Here is a 14,621-nt window from a genome sequence, read left to right as displayed (position 1 = left end):
ATCGAGACAGAATACGTTACACATACTGGATAAATATCTAGCGGCGTGAGGGAGTTGCAAATACCGGTCACATACGGTACTTGCGTAATCAACTGACGTGATGACAGAGCCCTCTGTTGACTGTGGAACTAAAAACATTTGAACTTAACGCCATTTTTGTTAGGTAGCCCAATTGCATCATCTTCCGCCAAAATTCAAACTTTCCGCCAAAATCCGCCGACTTGAATGACACCCTCTGCTGGTATGGGTACTAAGCCAGTTGGACTCCGGACCTCGTGGCGAACACACGTGTATGATATAAATAATAATAAATGGTAATAAATAATAATAAATAACTGAGGCAGCTGTCCAAATGCGGAGACCTGTTGGAGTGTTGTGATGTGTAAGAGTTAACATAGCATTCCTCTAGGCGACCGAATAGCGAAGTAATAGTTAGTATGTGTTGGGCTGCTTTGGTGATCCAAGTCAGAATTCGAGAAGATTATCGATTTGGGTTTGAGTGTTATTCGATGGGATGTAGATTGTTCGGTTGACTCCTTCTGCACATTTGCTGCCTTTATTTAGTTGATTGAAGATTGATTGTGGTGTTTTCGATAACCGCTTGTCTGTTCTCTAGAACTGGGAAGGACCTAAGTTGACCTGTAAATTATAGCGAAGATCTCGAATATGTCACATGACTGAAAACGGTATTCTAGAGTGGAAATATCATACTTTCTTATGTTTCTTTATAGTTAGTGAGTGGTTTACAGCATGCTGCACATCGATAAAGTTCGGGGTTTGTAGAGAATTAATTTGAAGTATATATCTTGGGAATTTTGATGAACAAGCGATCGGTAGGGTGTAGCCTAGTGGCTGGTATTGAGAAGTACAGCTAAAATTGTGTAATATTATGGAGAAAGTACGTGTGTTCTTGTAGACTATGAGTCTGGGGATATTTGTAGAAAAGCGAACAAACAAGGAAGGAGAGACAGTAATGCTTTTGTGCTGACGGGGATAGTGATCCCCCATTTTGGGGAACAGTTCTGAGAGTGTGTTCGGTACGCTGATGTAAAAGGGGACACTAGCGCAGAGTGTCGAGTGTGTAGAAAGAAAGAGCAGGTTGACGGTGCTTCCCTAGGAATGGAGAGCATTGGGGCATATAAACGATGTAGGAATCGGGTAATTGTTTTGGGGGTGCTGTAGAGATATACACGATAAGTGCAGTTTTTCCTGTCAAATTCGTATATATCGAATTGTAAAGTTAATGCAGGTTACAATGTGTTGCCTTTGTATATATTGCATTGTAAAGTTAATATTGCTTATGTTATGGGATGAGTACAGATGATGACTGTGTGTCGTATCATGAGGGAGGTATAGATTGAGGGGACTGTGGGTGCAATTTAGCGATCTCTGTGAAGCAACAACAGATAACGCCAGAAAGCAAAGAAAAAGCTGGATGGCACTTCGATAGGAGATTGATCACTAATTCAGTGGTTAAATCAGATAAGAGATAATAAGAAATCTTGATTGAATGTGTGGTGCAATTTAGGAGAGGTCATCTGCATATGTTGAGAGCATGAGAGCTGAAATGTTAGGGGGCGTTGGGACGAGGTGTTATGTTGATAAAGAGGTCACGTTATGGGGTGAATTTCCATGCACGCAGAAGATGACACATGTAGCAAGGGAGCATTAAGTTTTTGTGGTAGACTACACAATTTTCAAGAGGTTGACTTGGCAGTTTTTTTAGTGAGCAGGCGTGTAGTAACTGTTTTCGAGGCTGCGTTAATCGTGTGTGTCAACGAGTTATGGGCTATTTTGACAACAGACGTGAAAACAGGTCCAGACCTGAGACGCCTACGTTGTACATAAGAAGAACAATGCAGCTTTCACATGTGTCAGAGGAGAGTGCCTTTCTGGTCGGCTGTCACGAACGAACGGAAGCTGAACGTGGCTGGAGGCTCTGGACCCCCCTCCCGTCGACCGCACGCGCTCGCGGCCTGCCTTGGAGCGTAATCTTCGGAGCATAGTTGATATGAATTTCTCCGGTGTTAGGCGCGAATGCGACTGTGACGAGGTCATGTTTTGGGGGAGGCCGAGCAGAGACTTTTGGTCGGTTTGGCAGCTGGGGGCAGGGTGTTGGGTGAGGGTGTTTGGGCGCGTCTGTTGCACTATTTTGCGAGCATGTGTGTGGACTGTGCTGTGCGTTATTTGGAGAGTTTAAGAGTACAGAGTTCGTCTGCGGATATTGTTTACTGCATTATTTAAAAAAATGGTTCAAATGGCTCTGACTACTATGGGACTTAACATCTGAGGTCATCAGTCCCCTAGAACTTAGAACTACTTAGACCTAACTAACCTAGGTACATCACACACATCCATGCCCGAGGCAGGATTCGAACCAGCGACCGTAGCAGTCTCGCGGTTCCGGACTGCAGCGCCGAGAACCGCACGGCCACAGCGGCCGGCTGCATTCTTTAAGAGCAGTTTGCTATTGTGTTGTGAAACTAGGAGTTTTTTTTAAGTGTTTGTGGGCTGTGTCACATAACCACAGGCATATCAGTGTGGGTGTTTTGTGACTGTGTGACAAATATACTCCATGCCTTAATAAAAGGGCTCAAAATAAATATAGTGCAGTCCTTCCTTACTTCCCCGAGCAGCCCAGCGCGTTCTGAGTGGTTTTTGCGCAATTTTAAAGCAGAGGATCTTGGTTTACGTCAAGAAGAAGATGAAAGAGTAGCCTGGTGGTGGGACTGAATGCTAGACCTAGTGGAGAACACGCTGTTTGCCGACATAATGGATAACTGTACTTGGGTAATGATCTGATGTCAGGCGGGTGTCCAGTGTCGATGGTTCTGTTAAGTTAGAGACGGACTTCGTGGGGAACACACGTTCTGGACCGCCTGGTCTGATGTTGGCATGGGCTGGTTCCAAGCTGTGCAGCAAAACATGTTTACGACGAATGTGTGGCAGTGCGTTCTCTGTCGGCCACGTGTTGGATCGGCAACTGACCCACTGTTGTGTGACGTCAGCTTCGACACGTTCGAACCTGTACAGGAAAACAAATTTAACGCCAAAAGTGTGGCAGTGCGTTCTATGTCGAACACGTGGTGAACGGATACGGGGTGTGACGTCTGCATGGGCAGGTTCAAGCCATGTCCAGCAAAAACATGTTTACGACGTGGGAGCGATCGCTGGTCCACCGGCAAGCGCTGGCCCCCGCAGCGTACGACCGCTGGAGCGCGCCGCCAGTCCAGCGCGCGAGCAGCCGCTTCACGTGACAGGCGTCAGCAGCGGTCCGCGCGCTGGCCGGTTGGCCGGCGGGGCCAGGGGTTGGCGACGATTTGAAGTAATTCAGCTGGAGCGCGGACGTCGTGGCGACTGCACTGGGTGTTTCTGCCATCTCGAAGATGTGTACTGATTGTATTTGAGAACAAGTGATGACCTTACTGCTTGAAATAGACTTCGGTACCTTTCCCCATGCAAAATCAAAGGATGTGACTTATATTACTATAAGTGCACTTTATTATTTGACGCGATTTTGATAGGTTAGCAGTGAAAAAAGATAAGTGACCGCGGAAGTTCGTAGGATGTCGACTATTTCATACGTGTGATCGATTATGGTGTTGGGATTTGAACTTGTGATAGATTTTTGTTATGGATGTAACGCAAATGGCTTTCTCGCCGCGAAAATCGGACATCTTGAATAAATAATAATAAGTGATAATAATAATAAAAAATAGAAGTGCAGTTTTCGGTACATTGTCATGTTGGAATTTGAACTTCGCGCAATTTTCTAGTGGAGGCAGACCAATAATAAACAATAAATAATAGTAAATGATGAATGATAATGAATAATAATAAAGACAAGTACAGTTTTGGCAGCGATTATCGTGTTGGAATTTGAATTTGGCCTGAATTTTCTAGTGGAGGTAGGCTAATAATAATAAACAATGGTAATAAATGATAGTGAATGATAATGAATAATAATAAAGACAAGTACGGTTTTGCAAGCAAATTGCTGTTGGAATTTGAAATTCGCGCCAATTTTTCCTGGAGGGTTAGGCTATTGACATAGCCGAATTGACCTATTTTCCCATCAAAATTCAAACTTCCCGCCATATTTCGGGTTTAGGTTAGTGGACACACCCCAAATGGCCTATTTTCCCGCCATAATCCGCCATCTTGGATGACGTCATGCGCTGTTGCCAAGTCTACTGACCGCTATCATGGATGACGTCATCTTCGCCATCTTGAATAAATTTGACTAGAATGCAGAGTGGCTCAGAACAAAGGTAGTCCCACTATTCCCGAATATTGACCATTTCACCTGTGACATGCTGTATTACACTGTAGATGTCTTCTTGAATCAGGTAACTGGATTTTAGATGAACAATCGATACATTTGTGCATTCTTACCTTACCGTATTTTTTTCAGATCTGCTCTACTGTTCTGTCCAATATCTATTCTGTTGCTGTCCCCGATTACAAAGAATAAGCAGTCGGCAAATGCTGTCGTCTCCAGAGAGGAGTTATCTTTCTTAGGTTCCCCACTGGATGTTCCATATTACTTCCCCAATACAGACATCTCATCTCATGGTTATAGATTTGTTCACGCATGTCTCTGGTGACAATATTACCGCCCAGTTACTGCATTAGTCTTCAAAAGAACCACGTAACGTTCCCAAATTATTTGTTGTATCGTCAAAAATTATTGTTAGTAAGGCTGCTGTAAGGACCTGTACATTCATAACCTTCGCACTCGTTCGTCCATAGAAAAGCTTCACTGACAGCACCATCTGGTTCAACTGATATTCATATCATTGAGTTTTAGCGACCATGGAACCATTATACTGATGACACTTTGAACAGAGTGCAGTACGGTCTGTACGTTAGTGGCTGTATTGTAGTCGCCCATAGTATCCATAGAGTAGTATACTCCTGCACGAGAAGACCCCTTTCTTCCCGTCACACTTCGTCTGGCACTCCGCATTCTTGTGAATAACGACACACAGGATCTCATACTTTTAAAGCATATCACGTTGTGATCGTTAAGATTTGCGTTTTATTCAACATTCTAGTCATCTCTATGGGAAGACGTACTGGTAATCGCGAGTGTTAAAGAAATGATTGTTCTGGAACCAGCTCTATTGAAGATTGCGGCAGGCTGACCCATAAACTTTAGAAGATCCATTTTCTGTTCTTCCACTACATCTATCAGCGCTGTGCCTGCCTCGACTCGTGTGTTTCTCTTGCACAGAGAATAAATGTTGTTTGCGTTCGGGTTTTTTGTTAGATACTTGCCAATTAATGACCGGACACCAACTCTATCTTATTTGAATATCCGTCAATATCCTGTACATGCATCAACTCCATCTTATTTGAATATGCATCAATATCCTTTAGTGACAGTACATGCATATATATAATCAGATTAGAGTATATATGATATATTCTTTGCATCATGGGGGTGAGCTTTGTGTCACGTATTTTGTCACTGAATACTTCATGGACCGACATGGGATTTACCTGTGCAAACAGGGGAAGTTGTGGGATCATTTCTCTGCAGGCATGTGGCTGCTGTAGACATACTTCATATTCCTCAACCACCCTCCTAACTTGCAGAATCACTATAATGCTGCACATAGCATTTAATCGAAAACCTGTATCACATGTCCACATTATGCGTGTTCTGTGTGAATGTGAGCGAGGTGTCGACACATGCGAAGAAAAAGCCAAAACTCAGAAGTTCCTGTGAGGTTTAAGGTGAGTTAATGATGTCACGTTGGCACCAAATTTCACCACAGTTTTGCATAACGCCACCACAGACGTGTCATACAGCCTCACTTAAGCACCTCTTACCCCTTCTCTTGACGCCTCTGCGACGCGTTTCAGAACCGCGGCACCGAGTTTTGAAATAATGCTGTTTTTAATGGATGGCCGAGGAAAACAGTTAAGACACATTGCAGTTTAAAATCAATAGGAATAGGCCTCGGGAGTTGGCATAAATGACATCAATGAATCCACCCCTTCCCTTGGGGCCTTCATTTACCGACATTTATCGGTGTAAAACGATGCTCAGCAGAACGATGTCCCTGACAACCTCTGACACTGACGAGAACCGCTGTTTTAACCCTTCTCTATGGACATTGTGTGGCCACAGCCTTATCGGACGTGAGTTTAACCGTTTAAGGGGCTCCGGAAAGGCTCAAAATCATGAAAAGTTCAATTTTTACTTTTTTGCGTTTTCTGAATCTGCAGACTATTACCTTTTAATAGATATATAATTTATTCAATTCCGAAGACTACAACTATTTTTAAATTTTTTTTGAAATGTGTTCTACATGGGCGTGACCCACTGTGGCGCTGTTAAACTGCTGTCAAATGGTGTTATTATTAACGTCCGTGTTCATCAGGTACATTTTAGTGATGTGAGATAAAGTATGTGTTGTGGCTAACCTGTGATGGTTCAATATATATCGCTGGTGTGATTGTCGATTGTTTCATGTTTATTTACTCTGTCGTTATCTCGAAAATATTCGTAATTAATTCTGTTTCTTGAGTCTCTGTTTTGTTGAAGTATAATAATGAGTAAAAGTAAAGTTATTAGAAATCCTCTGAAGGCTTTTAAGAAAAGGAGAAATGTTGGAAAGCCAAAGGTATGTGTTATTACTGTAAACAATAAAGACCATAACCAAGTGAGTGAACCTAACCTCTCAAGTACACCTGCCCATGGCAGTCAAAGTGGGATAGAAAATACTTCACAGAAGAAGCTTGGTTCAATGAGTGAAAACTATGAATGTTTTATGGGCGAATCGGATGTGAATGAAATATTTGATATGTCGGTTCTCAAAGGAATTTTTTCAAACTGTGTAAGATGTATTCATTGTAGTGAAGTTGGTCTGGAACTCTCCATAATAAAGCACGTAGGACTTGCTAGTGAAATACAACTGAAATGTGATAAGTGTTCATACATGACCACCTTTTGGAACAGTGTTGCAGTAAGTGCAACTGAAGAAAATAGTAGCAAAATCTACGAACACAACATTAGATTTGTTTATTCCTTGCGTTCAGTTGGTAAGGGTGCTACTGCATGTGCAATTTTCTGTGGCATCATGAATCTTCCAAATCCCCCAACCAAGTTTACGACCTATAATAAATTAATAGGGTCTAAAGTAGAAGATGTCTAAATAGAATCTATGAAGAACGCTGTGGAAGAGGCAGTAATGGAAAATAATGGTAACAGAGATTTGACTGCAGCGTTCGATGGTACCTGGCATAAACGGGGACACACATCTCTTCATGGTGTAGTATCTGCCACCAGTATGTATACAGGGAAAGTTTTAGATGTAGCAGTAATATCAAAGTATTGTAGATGTCCACAAAAATATAAAGGTACACATGAAAATAATTGCGAAGCTAACTATAATGGCAGTAGTGGAGGAATGGAAGCGGCTGGTGTTGCCAGTATATTCCAGCGCTCTGAGGCGTGTGATAAAGTGCGATATGTTAATTACCTTGGTGACGGTGATTCTAAAAGTTTCATACATGTTCAAGGACTGAAGCCCTATGGTGATGATGTTGTAGTGCAGAAATTTGAGTGTATTGGACACGTACAGAGGCGAATGGGAACAAGACTTCGGCGACTGAAAGCTTCGTACAAAAAACAAAAACTCAGTGATGGTAAAGGGTTGGATGGGAAGGGAAGGTTAACTGACAGTATAATTGACAAAATACAGAACTATTATGGAATGGCTATTAGGCAAAATACACAAAGTGTCGACGAAATGAAGAAGGCTGTTGGGCTCTTTTTTTTCATACTTCTTCAACCGATGAAAATCCCCAACATAGCTTGTGTCCCAAAGAAGAAGACAGTTGGTGTAAATATAACAAAGGATTGCTATCTGGTGAAGTGTACACTCATAAGCATAGTCTGCCTCATGCAATAATGGAGGTGATAAAACCTATTTTCAGAGACTTAGCAGCACCTGAACTGTTGAAAAAGTGTATTCACGGAAAAACTCAAAACCCAAATGAAAGTGTAAATAGTGTTATATGGTCCAGAATCCCCAAGACTGTATTTGTTGGAATAGAAACACTTCACTTTGGTGTGTATGATGCTGTTGCGACTTTCAATGATCGCAACATTGTAAGGTGCAAGGTATTTAGAAATATGGGAATGAAGATAGGTTCTAACATGGTACGAGCGATGCTTGCTTTAGACAAGGAACGCCTTCGGGCTGCAGACAGGGCTGTAAAGAGTCTAGAAATACAAACAAGAGTAAACAGGAGGAGGAACAAGAGGAAGCTGGAGGAGGAGCTTGCAGAGGATGAAGATAATCCATCCTATGGACCTGGAATGCACGAAAAAGTTAATCCAATCTTTGTCGCTGGATTCCCAAAACTTTTATTTTCTCATACTAATTACATGTTTTCTAAGGATCTTCCAAACATATTTGTTTCAAACTTTCAGTAAATGTTACACAGTACCTTCTGCATAATTTAACATAGCCTTTTTCCAAAAAACTGTGTATTTTTGAATATATAAATAAAAAATTGCAAAAAAATGTTGTGAATTTTCATTACAAGTGAAAAAAATCATCTTTAATAACTGAACTAAAATTTTGTAAAATCCCTGTGTTAAGTTGTAGCCCATATTCCAATAAATAATCTGTAAAAGTTCAACTTCCTACCTCAAATACTTTGTGAGGAAAGATGTAATTTATAACCCTTATTTTAACATTGCAAGTATAGGGCGTTCCGGAGCCCCTTAAGGGTAGTACGACCATTGTTTTTGTTTTCTCATACAGGGTGGAAATATTAGGAACCGTTCAAATTCATTCAACGGAATTTGAACTTAATCTAAAGCAGAAGATGGTATTTACGCTTTTCCCGCCCTCCTGTTTCGCAGAATCCTGTGCTGTCATGAACATGTGGCAATGCGACATTAACATATATGTGAATAAAATGACAAAGGGTCCACACAATAACGCCCCAGTGAAGCAGCACCCTTCGTGTCACTAGCGCACATTTTGTTGAGCTCTTCAAAAATGTAACTGTATAGAGGCAACACATGGCCGATTACTAGGCGCCTACTGGCAGGCAACCTCTCTGACAGCCCTCAGATTCTGCATGTCTGTAAGCAGGCACTAGAGAAACAGTATAGTGCCACTCAGCTGCAACCTGTCGAAGGGATTGCCTGCCAAAAAGTGCTCAACAAAGGTGTGTAGGGGGATCAATGGTGTTTACCGAGCAGGGCAAGCATGGAGGTAACCTTTGCCGTTATATTCATGCACGTGTCAGTGATCATGACACAGGTTAGCACAAAACAGGAGTGGCTGAATAGAACATACACGCTTTTCTACTTTGAATGGTTCCTAGCGTCTCTACCCTGCATTCCACAGCTCAGATTGTGGTCGCACTACACTCCAAAGTTGTGGATCACGTTCAATCAATGGGGTTGACACAGAGAGGGGTTAAATCGTTTCGAGGGGTGTCAGCTGTGTCAACGTTGTCAAGAACCTCTCTCTGTTGCACATCGCACAACAAACTGTCGTTTCCGATCGCGAAATGTCTGTAAATGAATGCCCCAAGCGAAGGGATGGCATTGGCTCTGAGCACTATGCGACTTAACTTCTGAGGTCATCAGTCGCCTAGAACTTAGAACTAATTAAACCTAACTAACCTAAGGACATCACACACATCCATGCCCGAGGCAGGATTCGAACCTGCGACAGTAGCGGGCACGCGGTTCCAGACTGAAGCGCCTAGAACCGCACGGCCACACCGGCCGGCGAAGGGATGGTATTATTGACGACATTTATGCCACCTGCTCTGCCGTTTTTGAGTCGATTATTAGGGGCAATGTGTCTGAAATGATTCATTGGTCATCGACAAAAAGCCACTCGATTTCAACGCTGAATGTCGCAGTGCTGACCTGAATCGCAGAGGCGTCAAGAAAAGGGGTGACATGCGGGTAAGTGATGTTGGGGGTGATACGTCCACAGTGCTGTTGCGCGGATCCGTGGTGTAATTTTGTGCCAACGTGACATAATTAACCCACCTTAAACCTGAAATTAACTTCTGAGCTCTGGCCTTTCTTTTCGTATGTGTGATGTTTTGCACCATTACAGAGGGAATTTGTTGGCATCTCTGAGCCAAATTTCACACTTTTTCGTCGCAGTCAGAAAAGTGATCCTTTATTCCTTTTGTGCAGTGTAGAATTTCTCGGCTTTTTGTACTAACACGAGAAGTTCATTGAGTCTGGTTGGCAGGTTAATTACTTTTAACTGTTGTAGAGCTTGTAGACATCTTCTGTTTGAACCAATATTCCACTGTCGTGCAATTACTTAGTGTAAGTGACGGAAACACATCTGCATGTACATTATCTCTTCCGACGAAGTTATTTGTGACAGTCAATAAATTGCATACTAACAGTTCAGCCGTCTGCCTATCCACTGAATCACGAAACTTCCACTTTCACATCATTGATGATAGAGTGCACATAAGTTCTGTCATCTTACTTAAGACGTGGTGTGGTACCAGTTAGTTCAGTGACTTTTATAAGTATGTATAATTAAAGTACGCTGCCACTGCATGTGTGAACTCAATAATAACAAAGGACAGTTATTGACTTTTAAGACTTCGGTGACTCCAAGAACGTCAACATGTCGAAGAAACATTTTTCTTTAATCTAACTTTGAATGCGAACATCTTGTTTGAATGTATTTGAGGTTGCTTGAATTATGTAACATACACTAAGTATTAGTAACGACTAGGTTGTAATTTTGCTGTGTGGCATTCCACATTTAAGCATCCTCTTCCAGGGCTATTGTCTCACGATTGGTATGGACGAATAATACCTCGGAGTATGTTAGGCATCTGGCGTAATTCCTGAAAGTTACGATATTTGTGGGTCAAACATGAAGTTTTATTTCACAGAACATTTAATCAAAAGCTGCACTCCTGAGCGCAAAAACAGTTTAGGATGAATACACATGCGATTGACTAGGGAAATTGGAAAGAACGTCTTACATCGCATGTAATGTCTAATGATTCCCTTGATTGCTAAGTGTAGCTCTTTCATACATATTACTAGCAACAAATACACAAAATATCGTAGCACATCCTGAACAGAAAATCAACTATTAATAATGTGTAACATTTTACAGAAAATTCATAGACTGAATAACCATAAACGCATGCTAAATACACACAGAAATCTGCCTAGGTCTCAGACATAATTTCAGGTACATTTCCCAAGAGATTGTATTGCTTCTTCTGTGACCTTAAGGGGCTCCGGAGCGCCCTACACTTGCAATGTTAAAATAACGGGTATAAATTACATCTTTCCTCACAAAGTATTTGAGGTAGGAAGTTGAACTTTTTACAGATTATTTATTGGAATATGGGCTACATCTTAACACAGGGATTTTACAAAATTTTAGTTCAGTTATTAAAGATGATTTTTTTTCAATTGTAATGAAAATTCACAACATTTTTTTGCAATTTTTTATTTATATATTCAAAAATATACAGTTTTTTGGAAAAAGGCTGTGTTAAATTATGCAGAAGGTACTGTGTAACATTTACTGAAAGTTTGAAACAAATATGTTTGGAAGATCCTTAGAAAACATGTAATTAGTATGAGAAAATAAAAGTTTTGGGAATCCAGCGACAAAGATTGGATTAACTTTTTAGTGCATTCCAGGTCCATAGGATGGATTATCTTCATCCTCTGCAAGCTCCTCCTCCAGCTTCCTCTTGTTCCTCCTCCTGTTTACTCTTGTTTGTATTTCTAGACTCTTTACAGCCCTGTCTGCAGCCCGAAGGCGTTCCTTGTCTAAAGCAAGCATCGCTCGTACCATGTTAGAACCTATCTTCATTCCCATATTTCTAAATACCTTGCACCTTACAATGTTGCGATCATTGAAAGTCGCAACAGCATCATACACACCAAAGTGAAGTGTTTCTATTCCAACAAATACAGTCTTGGGGATTCTGGACCATATAACACTATTTACACTTTCATTTGGGTTTTGAGTTTTTCCGTGAATACACTTTTTCAACAGTTCAGGTGCTGCTAAGTCTCTGAAAATAGGTTTTATCACCTCCATTATTGCATGAGGCAGACTATGCTTATGAGTGTACACTTCACCAGTTAGCAATCCTTTGTTATATTTACACCAACTGTCTTCTTTTTTGGGACACAAACTATGTTGGGGATTTTCATCGTCTTTATTGTTTACAGTAATAACACATACCTTTGGCTTTCCAACATTTCTCCTTTTCTTAAAAGCCTTCAGAGGATTTCTAATAACTTTACTTTTACTCATTATTATACTTCAACAAAACAGAGACTCAAGAAACAGAATTAATTACGAATATTTTCGAGATAACGACAGAGTAAATAAACATGAAACAATCGACAATCACACCAGCGATATATATTGAACCATCACAGGTTAGCCACAACACATACTTTATCTCACATCACTAAAATGTACCTGATGAACACGGACACTAATAATAACACCATTTGACAGCAGTTTAACAGCGCCACAGTGGGTCACGCCCATGTAGAACACATTTCAAAAAAAATTTAAAAATAGTTGTAGTCTTCGAAATTGAATAAATTATATATCTATTAAAAGGTAATAGTCTGCAGATTCAGAAAACGCAAAAAAGTAAAAATTGAACTTTTCATGATTTTGAGCCTTTCCGGAGCCCCTTAATTTCATAGCTAAATAACAGTGGCAACTACCGAGTTGATACTGCATCTCGATTATCTCCACTTTTTTCATCTTCAACTTTTTTTTTTACCTTTATGACTAACCACAACACTTTGTTAGCTTAACAAGAATGCAAACAGCTCGTTGAGGTTCCCTTACCGAGCAGAAAGAGCATACATCGTTTTTGTTCGTCACATGTCTCCTAAAAATCTATTTCGGTAGAAACTTTAGTCTATAATAAGGAAACCCGTGAAGATAGCAGTTCAAGTAAAAAGAGATGAAGAAAGAATGCAGAAAAAGAAAATTGGGTTGCAGTTTACCTTCCATAACGAGGTTATTAGAGATGAAGCACAAGCGGAGATAGGAAAATAAATAGGAACGAAATTGGCCCAGCCCTCTTTCAAAGAGAATATCACCGTATTTGCATCAGTCGATATAGGTGTAATAACAACAACTGTACATATAATAATTTTTTCTTCTGATTTTCGATAAATTAGTGTAAGCAATGTTTTGATTTCATTTCTTTTTCTTTTCGTGTCATTATGTTAAAGAAGCTGTAAGCAACTTTCGATGTGAATATTAATATTTATGTCAAATTTCAAGCAATGCTATAACAGAATTGAAGTGTAACACATGTTGAATCTATTGTAATATGTTTAAAATTGTAATTGTGCGCCTGGTCCATACGTAGGCAATGTATTAGGATATGTGGAATGTAAAACCTTTGGTGAATACCCTGTCTGTAGGGGAGCGGTAAAAGGTGGATGGCAGGCGAGCGCGGGAAAATGCACACGAGCGCGGCACGGCATAACGGGCTCAGCAATACAGTCGGAGTTGGGCATCGGTCTGAGAAACACGCTCTGGATCGAGGAGGCTCTCCTGGAAAACGTGATTTCATTGAGCCTCGGATGTGCCGTTTCCGACGACTATACAGCATGGCTATATTCTATAGGCACTAAATTGAAAAGGATTGCGACGCTAAGAAGAAGCAAAGTGCCGATGCATCAAGAGCCATAGCTGTGATTGTATGTGTGCTGTGCGCCTCGCCATCTCGCCGCCCGCCAACCGCTGCATCGACACGAACAGGTTGAATCTTTAGAATTGTATTCGTGTGGACCAGTGTTAATTTTGCTCCTGACTGTTCAATAACAACTTAACTTTTACCAGAATTGTCCTATCAATTAATTTTCCTCATCACTAACCTAGACAGGGTCCTTCCCACATGTTGTGCAATCCGAGTGTCCCGAAATGAAGATTTAAAGTTTATGTTAATAAGAATTACCTGCAGACCTATCTATGCTAGAAAGATGTTTAAGGAGCTTTATTGTTAATGAAAATATAAGCAAAGAACAAAGGTCTGACAAAGTTGGAAGATAATTTTGGAATTGGGTTAGTAATGAAGCTTAATTAATTTGAGACAAAAAATAATGGTAGTTAAATGAGGAAGTAATAAGACAAAAAGAGTAGTAACTCATATATTGTAAATCTTGAGTGCTTAATGCTTCCAATAGTTAATAGTTTCAACTCAGTGATCATAACAGTTTCAGGGTCCCTTCTCCACTCTTTTCTTTTCTATTCATTTAAATTCTGAAGTGCACTGAACTGATTTGACCAGCAAAGTTAAAGTCAATATAAAACCTAAATTTATCAGTGTTTTATCCTTATTAAAATTGGCATTGTATGTGTGTTTCAAAAGTGCTATTTCTAGGGTAACCTATGCCCGATTTCAGTCGGATCAATAGACAAAACGCAGTTTGTAGTAATCATTATAGTGTGATGTGTATTTATAGCTTGTCCAAATTAGTACAGAAAAGGAAAATCTTAGTTCAGTAGATTTTTCTGGTTCTAAAATTTACCATATAATGCAGTATTACTACGTGTTGTTATGCTTGTACGTACATCCACTTGTACAAG

The sequence above is a fragment of the Schistocerca nitens genome, chromosome 3 (genome assembly GCF_023898315.1).
Source record: "Schistocerca nitens isolate TAMUIC-IGC-003100 chromosome 3, iqSchNite1.1, whole genome shotgun sequence".
Classification (NCBI taxonomy): domain Eukaryota; kingdom Metazoa; phylum Arthropoda; class Insecta; order Orthoptera; family Acrididae; genus Schistocerca; species Schistocerca nitens.
The sequence above is the reverse complement of the archived record's forward strand: the minus strand, read 5'-3'. Positions refer to the sequence as shown.